At 39.6% G+C, this 17474-nt stretch overlaps 1 long non-coding RNA gene across 1 annotated transcript; it reads right to left on the bottom strand.

Moving 5' to 3' along the window:
• Positions 1-3682: 3682 nt before the first annotated feature.
• Positions 3683-16171, bottom strand: LOC139668349 (uncharacterized). Its single transcript, XR_011697037.1, has 3 exons — positions 16086-16171; positions 4625-4701; positions 3683-3794 (listed from the first exon to the last, which is right to left on the bottom strand). It is a non-coding gene; the product is annotated as an uncharacterized lncRNA (long non-coding RNA).
• Positions 16172-17474: the final 1303 nt, after the last annotated feature.

Raw genomic sequence — 17474 nt, 5'->3', positions numbered from 1 at the left:
AAGCAGTAGAGGAAGGTACCAAGTCTCTTTGGTGAGCCTTCTTGTAAAAATCAAATTCTTCAGCCTCAGGATGACAAATGAAAGACCATCAGGACTGCCTAGAGCAGGTTCTTCCTTTGGTTTCTGGAGTCAAAATCAGTGTTGTTGACATTAGCAGTGCTCTGTTTGCCAAAGGGATTTCACAAAAGAGAATCTGTCTTAATATTTTGCTATTTAAATTATGCCTACACCAGGACTTGTTATCAGAAACAGAGCATTGCACAGTGCTAAATGAAGATGCTTCTCATCTAATTTCATTTTAATGCCTACAGCACTGTAAAGATAGAGCCTATATTATGTGATGGACATCTTAAAGTTGAACTTTGTGCACACTACAATATAATATCTGTCAGGATGAAGGTCCTACTTTATTAAAAAATCATCCGATTTTGATATTTGTGTTTTGAATTTCCCTTCAAAAGCAATAATGTTCACATGAAAGAATTTTTCTATTAGAACTCTAGACACAGTGTCATAGGTGCTGTCTAGAAAAATGAGTGCTGTCTTGGCAATCTAGAAGCAGGAGTCATGGCCCCTGCCATGCTTTTGTGTTGCTTAAAAAACCCATTAAAATGATGCATTATTTTCATTGCTGATCCCTAGAGATGCAAATCAGGACCCATCTTATTGTTCACCTTTTCACAATCTTCACACTGGCACTCTCCTTGAGCAGCAGCAATGCTGGAGGAGATGTTTGTGGCCTCAGACCTAACAGCATTTGCCTGGCATCACCTCAGAGCATGCTGATGCCATGCATCCTTTCCATTGTACATCTGCTGTGACTTTGCTTGCATCCTTGGTCAACTACTTTAAAATCTAATGTTACAAAGTACTGTAGAAGTGATAGGTCTACTTTAGCTGTATGATTGGCAGCACCTTTGATATAGAAGATATCTGAACACTAGTTCTCAAAACAAGTGCCAAAGATATTTCTGTGAGAAGACTGTGTGCCCAAGCTGGCAGCCTCTACCACTGAAACCACTGGCATAACTCCTGGGAGCCCAGCTGATCTGTTAGTGGCCAGAAGCCTGCTGGGAGCCAGATGATGGCAGGGAGGGGATCCCCAGGCCTTGGATCAGCCCCAGGTAAAGATATTGCAGGCTTCAATTTTGCCAAGCCTGGAGAAAAGTGAGAGCTGGCATTGAGAAAGCAAGCAAGCTTCACATATACTCAAACAGGCCCAACTAGGGCAGTAACATAAGAGTGCAACTGCAACCCTTGGGTCTGTACTCTTTGTTATGCTGGGGGAGAAGAGACAGTGAAAATTGTCTACCTGTGGATTTGTCTTACAAAATGTCAGCAAAACTGGGAGAGACATGTTTTTCTCACTGTGTTAACACACTTGACTCCTGATGTGAACTTTTTACTGCTATAGCAAAGTCATAATGCACTTTTTCCCAATATGATTTAATTATGTTATTGATTTTTTGGGGGAAAAAGTAATAAAAACCACAAACAAAGAAACCCAAACATCAAACCCCCCAAAAAAACAAACCAACCAAACAAAAACCACCCCAAACAAAACACTAAAAAACACCAGATAATTGCTTTTCCCAAATGTTCTATTCAGCTATGGTTGTGATCAGAAAAGGGTATTGACAATTGCAGCATATTTTATTACACTTTTAATTGATCTCATGTCATACACAAACAAGCAGTAGGCCAGAGTTTGTGTTTGTTTGCATTTGTTAGTTTTACTTTTTCTTTTCATGACGTGGACACTGAACTCTTTGGTGCATTCTGATGCCTGTTTTCTGTTGTTTCGGATACTGAGGCATGTAGAGCAAAGAAAGAGGTGCCAGGTGGAGATGTTGGTGTTACTGCTATTGTCTAACACAGGTTTTGCCATGTGAAAAACTTTTGGAGGCCCAAATGACCTGTGAGAGCAGCAGAAGAGTGGTGGGAAAGAACAAGTAAGCTGTAGTGGTTAACATCTTCCAGAGTGATGAGTGGGACCTGTGGAACCCTTTATGTGGTGGAGTTTATAGTTTACTTCTCTGTTTGCTGAGATAAAAATCTTTTTTGTTCATTAATCAAAATAAATTACATTAAACTAATGAATCTGGCAAGTTATCTGGCTTTAAGAAGTGATGTTTACTCTTAGAAGGGTGCCTCTTTACTCCTTTGAAATTGTATTTCTGATTTTCATTTTAGTGACTTAGGGACAAATAACTTATCCTATTGAAGTCAAAGGAAATTTTGCCCTGGTCCTCCCTAATGCTACAAAACTACCCTAATTGTTCTGTGGAACAGGGAAGCAAGCTCTGGACTCACACTGAAGCAGTTGCACTGCTGTGTCACTGCAACAACATTGCTACGGCACTCTGGCTCCCAGCAAGGAATAATGTCTGAGCAAGCACTACATTGCAGCTCTTTAGGGAGTCACTGCACCGTGGAAGCTATGTCAGTGTAGCAGCACACACATGCAGCATCAGTGTAGAGGCACAGAAGTACATCATATATAAAAGCCTTCCAATCCTTTGGAGGCCTCCAGGGTGCATATGCTATGAAATCCAGAGTTCGACTCTGTGGTTGATCCCTGCACTGGATATTTCTCACAGCAGATACCTCAGCAGGTTCTGGCTGTGATCAAACCGACCCTTGCTCCTGTGAGCAGAAATAGTCTGTTGTTTCATGCAACATAAATATCACTTTTTATATTGCTTCTCAGAGTCAAACTTCACACAGTACAGATAAATGAGTAATGGCACCTTATCTGAATCTAGTACAGTGCACTTTACATTCAGTGTTGCAAAACAGGCTGGCTGGGCTATGACCTTTTGCTTTTGTCAGACCTCCTGACTCAAGGATAAATGGAAACAAGCTCACAGATTACTTAGTAATGAATAATACTCCAGATGTTGTTAACCCTGCCTTCTGTTGGACATCAACAGAGGCAGTTGATGGGTGCAGCTATAATATGTCTTTACTCTCAAAGAAAAAGAAAAAGCTGGCTCTTGTTCGGAAAGGAAAAAATATCAGTCACCTGAGTGACTTCACTAAAAGAGTCTCATGAAATGTACCTCCTTCAAATTAATCTTACTGAAATCTTAAAAATCAGAGGGGTGTCACAAGGTGTTAATTTAGGAAGCCAGAAGCATTTGCTATGACCTCCAACTCCTCTCACCATAACTCAAGCCAAAAAACATCTCCAAGCAAGCAGACTTGTATTCTTATGAGGTTTATAACATGGGTGAAATGGCTATGTGTAACTTTTTTCTAGGGGAAAAAAAAAAGGAATAAAGAAAAGATTGCAGCTGCAATCAACCCATAGACAATGAAGCAACAAAATGGAGTGAGAGCTGTAGAGGAGAAGAGTTTTGTCAAAGCCTGAATGTGTTGCTGGAAAACACCTGGTGAAGATGCCTACATTCCTCTGCAGAGAAAGAAAGGTTGCAGGTTAGGACTGGCAACCCACATCAGCCAAGTGGTTGATCATATTTTAAATGGCTATTATTTACTCATTAAATAAACCAGTTAAATATCTCACCTCACTGAATAGCCATAAGAAACCTTAATTTATCATAATGGCATGATAATTTAAAAACACAAACCCTGGTCCAGATAATTCATCAGACAACACAAACACACTAAGAGAAATGGACAAAGAAATCCTTCCACTTACCTGTTGTTTTCTTCCCAGTTGTCTGGGAAATTTGGTGGCTTTTATCACCGTTCCAAGAAAACTCAAAAATCAGACAATCACATAAAAAATGTTTCATCAGCAGTTCCTTCGTTTTCCTCTTCCTGAAACTCTGAGACAGAGAGTGGCAGGAAAAAAAATGAGAAAAAAAGAGAAAAACAAGTAAGAACCTTTGTAACATTTCTTAAGTTAGAAAACAAAATTATTATACTGAAAGAAAAATCTCCACTCAGTTATAGTGGAAATAAGGTGTAGGAAAAATGTCAGACTTATTGGACCACCCAGCAAGTACCAAACTCAATAGTTTCCTTCAAATGCTTCCTGGCTTCTTTCCTGGACAGACATGCCACAGGCATCGGGCTGAGACTCTAACAAACCCTCTCCACCCTTCCTTCACGGTCAGCAGCTGATAACCAGCCAGACCTGACCTGACTCACATTGCAGTGGAGGAAACCCAAAGGGTAACATTAAAGAGCTGCTTCACCTAGGAGAGCACAGTTATTTGAGTACACAGAGCTTTATGTTACCTCTGCAGTGTAGCCATAGGGAAGCATCTTTCATCCTACAGAGCAGACATTCCAGCAGAAAGAAAATCTTTAGCACCAGGAGACAAATTTATTCCATCATGCCCAGAAGCAGAATTTCATTTCTAACAGTTTCTCTCTGCTTTCTGCTGTGCTTCCAGCAGCTGCCAGTGTATATCCCATGCCTAGCTTTGAGGGAGCTATGCTGGCCCTCGGCACCTGAGTAAAAGTCATCTGAAGGCTAAATTTTTCCAGAGCACTAAGTCCTGGCTTGTTTCTGCTTTCTTCTGAGGTCACAAGCATCATTGCCTTCCATCTGAGGGAAGCTGGACAAAGTTATAGAAGCACCCAAACACCTTGTTTAGAATCACTGCCTCGCCTGCATTTCGAGATCATTACAAACATCTTCAATCCATACCTGTTGTTGAGATAGGTATGTTTTTCTTCTTTTCCTCACATTCTCTTTACTTTTTCATCAGCTATTGACTCCATTACCTGTAAAAAAGGAAAAATATTTTTGAAACCTTCATTCCTCTCCTCCTCTTCCATTGATTTGAACTCTAGGAAACAGGTTTACGAATTTTATTCGAAGAAAAGAGAACAATATCATAGGTCGCTATTTTATTGAAAGATAGATAGATATAGATACATATATGTATTATGTATGTATAAAATAAGGTATTATGGTGGCATAGTACAGTATATGCTATGTAGTGTGTTACTACATTGTAATTTAGATAATGCATGATAGACGCTATAACACATTGTGTACTCATGTATATATGGTGTATATGTTTATAAAGAGTATGAATGTCTATTATTTGCATAATACATAAAAATGTATATATACTTTGAACATGACTTTTATGCATCACAGTATTAAAGTGCACAGTATTCATGTGCAAGCTGCTCTGTGTTGAACCATTAATAAGGCCATATGGATTATTAGGTATGTCTTTTTGTGCACTTTCACCATAGTAGCCTGAGATTACCTATGACTTCAGATTTCTGCAATATATGCTGGGTTTTTCCATGCCACCTATTTTCCCATGCCTCTCTGTCTACTGGATTTTGGTTAGAGAAGCTGAAGTATGAGTTGTATCAGCTCCAATGCTGACTGGCCAGTCCATGCATGTGTTCTGACTAGCCAGATGGCAGACCAAACCAAGTAAATAATTGCTACTCTTACACTGCAGGTTTTTTTTTTCAGTCCTTGAACTGGGCTCACCTCCATTACCAAGCCACTGACTCCACAAAGTTTGTAGAAATGTAGGTTTGTTTGAATTTTCTGTTCTTCTGTCAAATTTGCTTGGAGTTAACCAATAGGTGGCAGGAGGAATGACAAATGCACATATAAACAAATGGAGAGGGGGACTGAACGTGTATGACCCACTTTCTTAGGAAATAATGAAGGAATTAAAGTTTTTAGGCACTTCACAGTTATCCATCTACTCTAAATTACTGGTGTTGGCCACTTCTGCTCTCAGTGAAGGAGACAGGTGTATCCAGCAGGCATTTGACCTTGTTTAAGTTACATAGAGGAGCGTTTCTTTAATAAAATATTTATAGTACTATACAGCATATGGGCAGCTATTTATTCAGGATGGCTGTCCATTGGTTTATCACACCCATTAGCTGAAGCACAAGCTCTGATCTTGGTGACCCCAGCAATCAGCCCCTGGGAAGCAGTACATTCCCAGAGAGGAACCAAAGCCAGATCAATATGCCATTGTGAAGTTACACCCAGATCTGTCTTTCTATAGACACATCCTCTTCCTATAGCCTGAATTTTATTCAGAAAGAAAATAATGACAATGTTGGACAAAAATTGCCATCCCTGACAAAATTAGACAGTGCTGCTGGGCATAAAAAAGATCTGAACAGCTGGGCTTCCTGCATACAGTGGAAACTTGCAACAGGTCCAGTGCAGGCTGGATGTGTCAGGTTTATCACACAGGCTCAGAAGAAACACCTGGGCAGAGCTGACCACGACAGATTCACTGTAGTTATGGGTAGAGGGCAAGAATGACTGGCCTGATGCAGCCTGGGCACATCAGATTGTCTGTGTGTGCACCACACATTTCTCTGCCTAGGGAATTCCAAGGGAAACCCTTATTATAGTTTGAAGTGTTATTGGAAAACCTTAACAGCAGTATTTTTCAAATAGTAATTTTAAAATTTGTGAAGTCTCACTGGAACAAAGTAACACAGCACACAGAATGGCATAGGTGTGGGGCATGAAAGAGTTACTAGGTTTGCAAATACAAAACTAAGCATAGGCTTATTAGGAGACTGCTGAAAGCTTCAGCAGGAAAGGGTGAAGTTTATAGATGCACTCAGATCACAAAAGACAATTTTCACTGCCAAAATCATGAGCAGTCACACCGTCCTGCGTTTAAGTAGGTGTAGGCCTAAATTTAGGCTTTAGTTTCAGAGTAGTTCTCAGATTATCAGCTGATTCGAGCTGGGTCAGGCTGACAGCTCTGACTGCTACTGGCCAGTGGGATTCCATATCATATTCTGATGTCATCTCAAGTATAAAAGCAGGTGTAGGAGTGGCTTAGTTCAGTTCCTTCATGGCTTTTCATCTGGGAAGGACATACTGTGTTGTTTTCTTGGACCAGGCCCCACCACCACTTGCTGCTATAGTATCTTGGAAAAGTAAAATGTTTATTCTTAGTTTTCTTTCTGCTTGGGTCTGGCCTTCAGGGGATTGAGTTCTCTTGGGTGATTTGTAGCTAGAATAGTGGGATTTGTGTTCGATGGGGAGTGGAGAGTTATTGTTTGTTATTTCTAACTTTTGTGGATGTGTGCTATATTGTAGTCTACTTTTAATTTTCCTTTTTTTGTGTAAATATATAACTAGTTAAGTTCAAATTTTAAGTTTCCAGGTTTTTTTCTCCCTTTTTTCAGCAGGGGGAGAAGGAGCTTTGTCCTTTTCTTTATACTTGGCATTTTGCCAAAGTATTCAAACCAACACACACACCTAATCTCTATGAATGTAAAGAAAAATTCTGAAAGCAATAGTTCTGATGTAATTAGCTTTTACAACTCAAAATACTGTATTTATGTCCCTTACGTTGGAGCAGTGCTAAATTGGAAAGTGTTCTAGAGCACTTGTGAAGGTGATGTGAAATATCCATATCCTCAATAGAGAGAATGCAGACTTTTGATTGGGAAGCAAACCAGATGTAATCCCTATAGATAAAATTAGCCCAGCTGTATTTTCAGGAGGCCTCACTCTCAAGTGAAGAGACAAAGAATTTCCTTCACACTGAGGTTCATGTTTTCATTCTTGCTTTCAGTTGCCATCTAGAGAAACTCTTTGTAGACTAATGACTATTTCTACAGCTACGTCAGCCTACAAATTCCTAGAGTTATTTTTAGCACAAGTAAAAAGTACAAGCATGTCCACTGTCTTAATTACTGATATAGTCTCCACAAAACAACAGTATACTCCTTCAACTTACCTTTGTGGTGGTGCCGGCAGTGGACTACAAAAGCCTCTAGTTGTTATATTGACCACAACTATTTTGTTGTCCCCTTATCACCTTCCCAGATATATATTGTATTCATCTGTGGCCGCTGCTTCTAGATTATTGGGTGCTTATAGCAAGAGCAACCCCTACTCTTCTCTAGTTGTATGTCCTGCAGTTAGTATGATGGTTTCATTGTGTTATAATCTTTGACTGTAGCTGCAAGAAAATGCCTCAAAATGCAGGCAGAAGCTCAGGTTTGCCTATGGACTCCAGAAAAGATAATCTGTAGCCAAACCTACTTTAGCCACAACAGGTGCCTTACAGGCAAGTTAGCAGCTGCTGCTGGAAGAGGAGCAGCAGATCGTGTGGTGGCAGCCTCTTCTGGCAGTCGCATCCTCTGCTTCCATCAACCATGGTCTCCCTATGAACCAGAAGCAGCTAGCTCAGCTCTGGAAGAGTCATTCCTGGTTCTTCACCACACTGGTCTTTTCTCCATATCTCACTTTATTTTCCCTAACAGAAGTTTCCTTGGTCTTTGCCTTGGCAAAGAGAAACAGTTCTTGCTGTGGTGCCTGAGGAGCCTTGAACTGGCACCATCTTTATACATAGAAACATCTATGAATCAGTAACCTGTGTTGAGGCTTGCTCAGTTTCTGTTCAGTCATTACACATTGAACTTCAATCTGTTTTAGTTCAATTTAGGTGGGAAATGAGCATTCAGCAAAGGTGGTGGCTAAATGCCAGTCTTTCTCAATTTCATCCAAAGCACACATGGGATAATATTACAGACATATATAATGCTCTATTTGTTCAAGGTAGAAAAATAGAAGCGTATCTGTACAACCATGTCTAATACTTTGGTCAAGCTGTATTTATTCTATACACAATTATTTTTCTATGCATGAATCAAAACAGAGGATTTTTTCCTTCCTATCAGTAAAGGACAATGTCTTATTTATGCAGGTGCAAAGTGCTCTGTGTATGTGTGTGTGTGTGTGTCCTGTCCTAGGTGAATGCAGACTCTTACTTGGAAGCCATTTGAAAAATACCACTGATCTGTTTTGATTTTTTTGCCAGCAAGGATTGGTCACAGGGTCAACATATGGGACTGATTTAGGGCATTATTCAAATGAGTACCCTCTGCCACTGCTTTCTTGCTCTACCTCAAATCAGCAGAAAACTGTTTCAGCTGTTGAAGTACCATTCATTTTGGTAGAAGATACCTCCTAATCCACAGTCTGTGAGTTATACCTTAATGATTTATCCAGACTAGCTTCTTCTTTCTTCCCTGAAATTTTCCCCCATGTTGTTATTTAAAAAATATGAAAACACGTATAATATGCAAAAATGTAAGCATGCATTTATCTGCTTGAATTTGCATGTTTGTGCTAGCGGTGGGAAATTTAGCATTATGGATGATCTCACGTTGCAAAATTCATCTCTGCATTTATATTTTACTAATGCTCTGGTGTGTTCTGATCAGTGTTCTGGCAAGGTCAGTAGCTGAGATTAAAATATTCTAAATTGTTAAAAATGCATGTGATTTAAAAATACCTCCTCCCTTATAACAATTTGTCAAATATTCCCTAAATGCTGGGGAAAAAGAAGAAGTAGGAATGTAAATTTCAGTGATTATATAACCTGTTGTTCACTAGAGCCACAATATGGTCCACCTTCTGAATACTAAGCCCTTCAGCAGAAATGTTGTCTGGGAGGAGTCTGCCCTTTCTGGAGATCTTGTACTTCATTTTGCATACAGCAGAGGAATAAATGATTTGACAAATTGCAGATCATAGCAACCTCAGTGGAAGAGTGTAGTAAAGACTTAATTGAGGTACTTCCCCCCTCCCCCCACCCCCCCCCCCCCCACACACACACCAGCAAACAACAAAAAACCACACCCAAACTGATAGTTATCTGGTAACAACATATTTCTTAGACAATGGGGAAAAGTAGCAATGACAAACCTGAGGAAAAAACTGAAATATTCTACTGTCCATCTCTGAGGTGAAACCTGGCAAAAAACTTCAGCAGAAAATTAGAGCAGCAGGACTTGTTAGGGCTGCAGCACACTGATATCAGATATCTGTGTGTTGGGGTTCCCTTGTGTGTGCAGACATGCAGAAACATGCACACTCTGTGCATACAGAGAACAACAAAATGTCCAGTGGAGAAGTGAATAATCCAGACAACTAATGTCACTGCAGTACCCCATTTTCTGATAGCTGAGATTAGAGGAGATGAAACCCAGAAAAAATTACTTTATTTTTATCAATTCACTTCCCTGATCACTTTTACTGGTGCTCATAATTTATAAACTGTGTTCTCTGCTTCTGCAGGTGATGTGCTTCTACATTTTTTTAAGTTCTTGACTATAAGAAGACTGTAAATGGTATCCTTCAGGAACATGTCTGCAAAAAGGAGATGTAAGGTCAGTCCAAGTGTACCAAAATGTGCAAGGACCAGAATTCACTATATTGCCAAGGAAGACAGCAAACCGGGAACCTCACTGTGTCAGTCATTTCACCACGACCTAACCTTGCAAAGACAGCACTGAGGGTCCAGTATGTTAATTTTGTTTGCCAGATGCTTAGGTTTAAGTGCCACTATAGGCCTCACTGTTGGTACAGCCAAGGCTTCTGCTTCACAAAACAGCCTCAGTTTCCCCTTGGGAATATGGTGGCACATGCCAGGGCAAGTACTCACATGACGACATGTCAAAGACCTCTTGGACATCATCTGCTTCATATAATGCCATTCTCTTCTCCTTCAGTCCCTGTATGGCTCCCCAGAACACAAAATGGAGGATCTCTGAGAATGGCCAGTAGTGAATTGTCTGATCCAGTTCACAGGCCTCCTGTAAACCATGTACTTAACAAGTAAATAAACTCCTTCCACAGCTTTACAAATGCATAAAAAGAGATCTTCAAATCTTAGAGGAAAGTGAGAAGTTGCATATTTTGTTCCCCAGCTTCCCCCACAGAAAAAAAATGATGTGTGCAGAAAAAAGCCCCAATGCATTGGTTAGTTTACAAACTTTCACAATGAGATAGGGTGGCTATGGGCATGTGCTTAGTTTATGTTTTCCTTGACTATGTCTGAAGACACAAGGGACAGGTAACTCAGTACTGACTGATGTGAAAACATACAGCATATAAAATAACCCACTAAAAACTCTCCATCCCTAAATAGGATAATTTGAGGGTCTCCAAAACTTGCAAGTAAGTAATCAACTTCTTAATAACTTTATTTGAGTTATGGGAATTTAAAATGTTATCTACATTTTGTCATTTATATGTTACCCAATAGTGTGCTGCATCCTATCCCTAAAAATCACTGGGAATACTGTTATATAGTTTTTCTCATATAGATCTTTGATCCTTAGTCTTTCTTTTTATTTCTTTTTTTCTCTCCTTCTACCATCACCTCTAACTAATATTTCTCTGATATTCTTTCTTTCTGTTTGAAGCTTTATCAGATTATATTCATGTTAGTTTGAAGAGACACTGGATATGCATGTGGAGGAGAAGAAATTTGAAAGGCATGGTAACAACCCATGAAGGAAATGTTTGGAGTCTTCCCTGCTGGTCCTCAAATGAGACAGCAGCAAATAAATCCTTGCTCACACAAAGATGTGTCCAAGAACTCTTGGATATCCTCAGTTTCCAGTAATGCCCTGCCAGGTGATTTCTCACAGGAGGTTTCATTTTCTGCTTGGAGAGGTGCTTGAAGAGGGAAATTTTTTTCAAGCTAAAACAGTGGACCCAACGAAACCTGTCTTAGAAAACAGTATAATAATTCCATGAACGAAAAGATTGGTGGGCATCCTAAGGATGGAATTTTTTTCACAGTACCCAGGATTTGTGCATTAGTAGATTGCCAAAGGTTAAGTGCTCCAGAACTTGTCTTTCCTCAACAGCAGTCTATATTTATACCATAATTAACTAGGATGTCAGGTGCTTAAGAGAACAGCCCAAATTTCCAAACATTTCTTACAAAAATAACTTCTGCAGACCAAAGCTGACCAATAGCTGAGACTTTCATGAAGATTAAAAAACAAATAAGGCATTCCTGTTGAGCAGTGGTCTCAAACAGGTGGGAGGGCAAGTCTTGTTATGTTTGGCTATGTTTGTACTGTAGGAACCAGGAGTGCATCCCAGATCAAAATTTGGAGTTTCTCCATGTGACCATGGATGTGTCCATCCCGTCCTCCTTCTCTTCTGCCAAACTGACAATCACACTGCTGTAAAGCCCTGCTATTTAGGTGCAGCCATTGAGTACTTCTCATGTAAATAAAGGATGGCAATTTTGTGGGATGTGGGTTAAATACCCTCCTGTTACAGGAACACGGCTCTAATTATAAAGCTAGACCTTTTGAATTATTTACAGAGGTATTTCTTTAGCAGTAATTAATTTAGCCCTGATAGGGTAGTTTCAAAGAAAAATGTGAGCTGAGAGCAGAAATTAGGGTAAGATTTAATATGCAGAAAAAACAACTCTGTAACTTAGTATGTTTATGGATGTAATTCTTTGAGACCACATTAGTTACTGTATAACTCTGTTCAAATCAATAGAACTACACTGGGGATTAATTCATTCTTTAAATTTAACCACATTGAAAATAATTATAATGTCCTATGACTATATCTTCAGTTTCCATGGGAAGAAATTTACCAATATGTAATATGGTCCCACACACCTGATTGCACATTGCCTCCAAATCTGCAAGAATGGTAAAGCTGAAGAGACCATGCTGTTTAGGTTGGAATAGGGCCAGCTGCATCATTGGCTGAACATCCAGGCTGCTTTTGAAATGGATGCACAAAAATCATGTTGAAATGAAATGACATATGTTGATTACCAAATCTCAAAACTTCTTTGTTGTTTCAGCAAAATTCTTTGTGGGAAGAAAAGGGGGCCCAGTCCTGAATTCACTAGGAGCTGGAAGTGCAGCACTGGAAGTTAATGGATTTGTTATTGTCACTTTGGTCTGGCAAATGCTTGGAGGAGTTTCTTTACAAACATTAGAATCCTAGACATATGGAACTCACACAACCTTGATCCCAACAGAAGACTTTAAGACTGCTGACCTACTCATTTGCTGAATTCATGGCCTGGGATGATCAGTAATTCCATGAAAGATAAAATTATAAAATACTAAGCTCCTGATGAAAGGATAGATCTGTATCCCTTTTTTTTCTATCAGTCAGAACTTCTCAAGTATTTTTGCTAAAATATAAGAGGACACAAAAAGATTTTAAAGAACTGGAAAATATTTCTAGACTCTCAAATGTTCTTAGAATATTTTAATTTGTTTTTTTCATAATACCTCTTACAATATTTGTCTTTCATTTTCAACAACAACTAGAAGCTCATAATTTCTTAATTCAAAATACACCTTTGGAGCCTGAAGTCTCTCAGGTTTTTCATTCCGAAGTTTTGTTTTCCAGATTTTGATATCCTACTCTCCTCTAATGATAACCTTAAAACACTTGCGGCATTGTTTCAATTTTTCAGTTTGTTTCAATTATTTGAGGGAAATATAAGATAGTAAAAACAAAAGAAATAGAAATAAAGGAATCTCATGAATTTGCTTTCCCTTTAAAAAGTTGATTTTAATAAAAATTACACTTCTAAACTGAGCTTTTCAAGAAGTCAGTGGGTCTATTCAGGGCATAATCACTATTGATAATCAGACATTATGCCGAAACAGGTGATTTTATCCCAGGTTTCAATTAATTATAGATATTTTAATACCTATTATGCAGTGCTAAAAATCTTGTCTCCTGAATTTTTGTACCAGCTCTTGCTGTCTGCTAAAACATCTTTTCTGCCTTTCTTATATATGGTTTATATGCTACAATTTTATCTCACAGATTTGCTCTCCAGCCAGGTGCCACCACCAGTTTAAGAAAGGTTTAACTTTGTGGTACAAATAGCTCTTGGAGCATGTAGATCTAAATGTCATCACACTGCAGCATTTTAGCACAATGTGATGATATTCTGTTTTGACACAGTGTCACCACGCAGCATCCAAGTAGGAAGATGTTTTGACACAAAGTGCTGACAAAACATCAAAATGCTAACAATTGTTCTTTAATATTCATGTGTTCTGTGATGCCTGGAGCATACTAACTGATAAGAGCAAGACAGAGGAGCAGTAAAGACTACTGTTTAATACATTTATTAAATTTTTATACAAACAAGTTACTACTGAAAATTCCTGGCTGGGTGAAGTTGACAACATGTCCTCCATAAGGACGATAATAAAGGATGCTACCAACCTAGCATCTTAATCTACAAAAAAGGAAAAAAAACAAACCACCCAAACACTTTTTTCTAGCTTCTTTTTTTCTTGTTTTTACAAAACCAAAAGAAAAATTTACTGATGTTTAAAAATAGCATTGTGGAAGAAGTATGACCCTAATCGGAAAGACTGGAAGTGAAAACTATTCACAGAATCACAGATTTTTCTGGGTTGGGAGAGGCCCACAAGGATCATTAAGTCCAACTCAAGTGAGCAGACCATACAGGGATTGAACCCACAACCTTGGCATCATTAACACCATGCTCGAACCAATTGAGCTTGTGTCGAGGTCACTACTAGAGCTGCCTACAGGCCTGGATAAGAAAAGGACTGAGTTTTCTAAGAAATATCTCAGGATTTCTGTATGTGAGGCACAGTGAGGGGAAGGCTTCAAGCTGAACAAAGTCAGAAAGGAGCCAGCCTGCTCAGGGTCCCAGTTAGCTGGTCTGCCCAGAAACTCATTGTTCAGGATCCCAGACGAGAAAACAACCAAAGCAAGAAAACTGCAAGGGATTTGCACCTTAGAGCTGGAAGCAGGGGCTCTATCAATAGGTTCACCTAAGACTGAAGCTCTCACTTAAGTTTCTCAATATGCTTCACAGAAGGGATGCAGGCAGTGGTTTTACTGAACCCAAACTGGGTTTAACCTGAATAACAGCCTTGGACAATACATTGGGCAGCAGCTGTGAATAAGAAGCTGCAGATGGAGGCTGTCCACCATCCAGGCTGAGAGGAGCAGTAGCATGACACTGGGCCAAAGGCAGGATTTGTATAGACAGATGTTGTCCCCACTGCCCAGTCTGTTCCCACACAGCACTGGCACAGAAAGCTAAACAGCCATATTATTCATAATGTTTCATGACGCTAATTTTATTTTCATCAATCGGCTGTAGTGTATTTATTTTTTTCCACAGCAAATTATTTAAGACAATGTTGATAAACTGGTAAAATCATTATTTTAACATATGTAATGATTAGTAGATGGCATGACACTTTTTTGTCATTTTAAAATGCAATACTCTGGAACCACTGACAGTATTGTCAGAGAGCAGTAGTTGGTTTTCAGTCTTGAGCTATCTTTCTCTCTATGACTTTGTTTGATATTACAGAGTTTACCAGAAAGGTGACATATTGAGAAATGACAAAAAAATCTGGAGAAGTTTTCAAACCACAGGTACTATAGATTAGCATAAACATAAAGTTATCCCTTGTCATCTGCAAGTATGTAATATTACGCATTCTGCTTTGTGAAAAGAGCTATTGATTTCTTTGGAACTATCAAATGATTAAAAGCAACTTACTTGGATAAATGTGTTGCAGAATCAGATCCTTAATAAAACCTGTGTCTGGACATGCTCCTCTTTCCTCATGAATTTTCACTAGCTGTAATAGTACAGGCTCGCTATTGTTATAGTATTGAATTACTTGCACTAATGTTCATGAAACTTAAATTCCATCCCTTTCTTTAATAGGTGAGAGCCAAGGAGAGGCTCACATATTCTCATGGTCTAAAACAAATATTTTATTTTAATAATTTATCAATATTTTATTCTAAAGGATTATCATTAATGTAGAGATTTGGTCCTGAGCCCATTTCTCCAAGGATTAGTCTCCAAAATTTCTGCCACATGTTTAAGTTACATTTAAATATAATGAATGACTGTCATGAGAAATGGCCATAACCAGCAGTCTGTGCTGAACGTGTCCTACACTGTTATAGGCTGAATCCTGTAATAGTTCAGCACTTTCATTTTTTATTGAGTTCTTAAGGAGCCAAGGTGTTTAGAATAAAAACTGACTGGATAATGACAATTTCATTTTATACAGCTTTCAAGGTTTAACATTTGCTTTGGTTTCATGTTGAACTGTCTACTGTTCTACTGAAACCTTACCCATTCAGCTAGGATACCAAGTGGCATTTCTTGATGTACTTCCACATCACCTTGAATCTTGTAAAAACCTTGAAATTATCTTTCACAAATGAATACAATAGAGTATGACAGACTCTTTTTTCCCCTCCCACCCCCCCCCCCCAAATGATAACCCAAACAAAACCCCCTTGCAGTTCAAAACTTCAAAGAAGAAAAACTAACCTGAGTGTTTTTGTCCAATTAACTCATAGGTATGAAATTCAGCACTTCCTCAGCTCTGGGCGCCTGGGTGCTGCACAGCCTTTGTGTCACTGTTGCCCAATGCAGAGGCCCTTGGGCAATGCCCAGTTATACCCACACAGCCAAGGAGTGTGGCTGGTGTGTGCGTGCATAAGCCTTGATTTTGGATGCCAGGCAGTGTGAGCAGGAGCATGCGCTGCCACCTTGCCCACATGGGCACTCCACTCTGACAGTATACACACACTCTTAATACAATATCAAGTTGTTTCTATCCAAAATCTGTAGTTAACAGGTGATTGGGCTTTTATAAAAATGTATGTAAATAGTAAACACATGCTTTAGGGCTGGGTTTCTTAGCAGATGGATATAATTACAGCACACCATTAATTTACAGAGCTGCATAGGAGAGTTGCCGTCTTTCTCTTTTTCTCCACTCCTTCATGCTTCCTGATGCAGCCAAGCATCCAGCCCTGCCCATGCATGCCATAGAGTTGTCTGCATATGCCCAGCAAGCCTGACGTGCCTATCACACATGTGCTGGCCATCTGTACGATGCATGTGCAAGCCGTTGTGTTTCAGCCTGTGATTTCCTGGACAAAGCAAAGGGAGCTGTATCCACATGCACTCGTGCCAGCATACTGGGGGCTGAGTCAAGCCCCAGAGCATGGCTGATTTCACCTGTGGGTCTGCCTGTTTATTGTGGGGTTTTCTCCTTTCATTTGTAGTCATTCTGTCAGTGCTGGCATTGATCTCCATTTGGCTTACCTTTCAGAGCACAGACAGACTGAGGAAACAATTGCCCTCTGCAACTGCAACCATGTGAAAGGTCTCTGAGCAAATCCTCTCACTTACTCAATTATCCCTTCACTGAAGTGATTTGCACTGCCGTGGGTGGAGAGACCTGAACTCCCAGTGCACCACACTCATTTATCAGGTGAAATGAGGCAAAGAAAGCAGGGTCAGTGAGTGTCCATGCTGCTTACAAGCTGCAGAGCCCTCAAGCCTGTCATTGCCCAGATTACTTTAAAACTCATTCCCTTACCAGCATATGAGCCCCTTTATCAGACGCTGCTCTCCACTTACTGGCAGGAGGAAGCCTGTTAGCCTTTGTCACCACATCCAAGAGAGCAATGGGCACTACAGACAAAAGCCACACCAGAGAAGGTAGTACTCATGCTACTGAAACAGGCTTTCTTCATTCTTGTTGCATGATCTGAGAAGCTCCTCAGCCTCCTACTATTTTTTTTATGGAAATCAGTACTGGTACGATGACACATCAGGAACAGACAGATGACAAAAGACCACTTAAAGATTGTTTGGCTGTTTGGTCTTTGCAGATGTAATGGCAACACAACCGTATTACTCAGCAAG

This window comes from Pithys albifrons, chromosome 2 (assembly GCF_047495875.1).
Source record: "Pithys albifrons albifrons isolate INPA30051 chromosome 2, PitAlb_v1, whole genome shotgun sequence".
Classification (NCBI taxonomy): Eukaryota; Metazoa; Chordata; class Aves; order Passeriformes; family Thamnophilidae; genus Pithys; species Pithys albifrons.
Note: the sequence above shows the minus strand (reverse complement) of the source record. Positions and strands in the feature narration are given on the sequence as shown.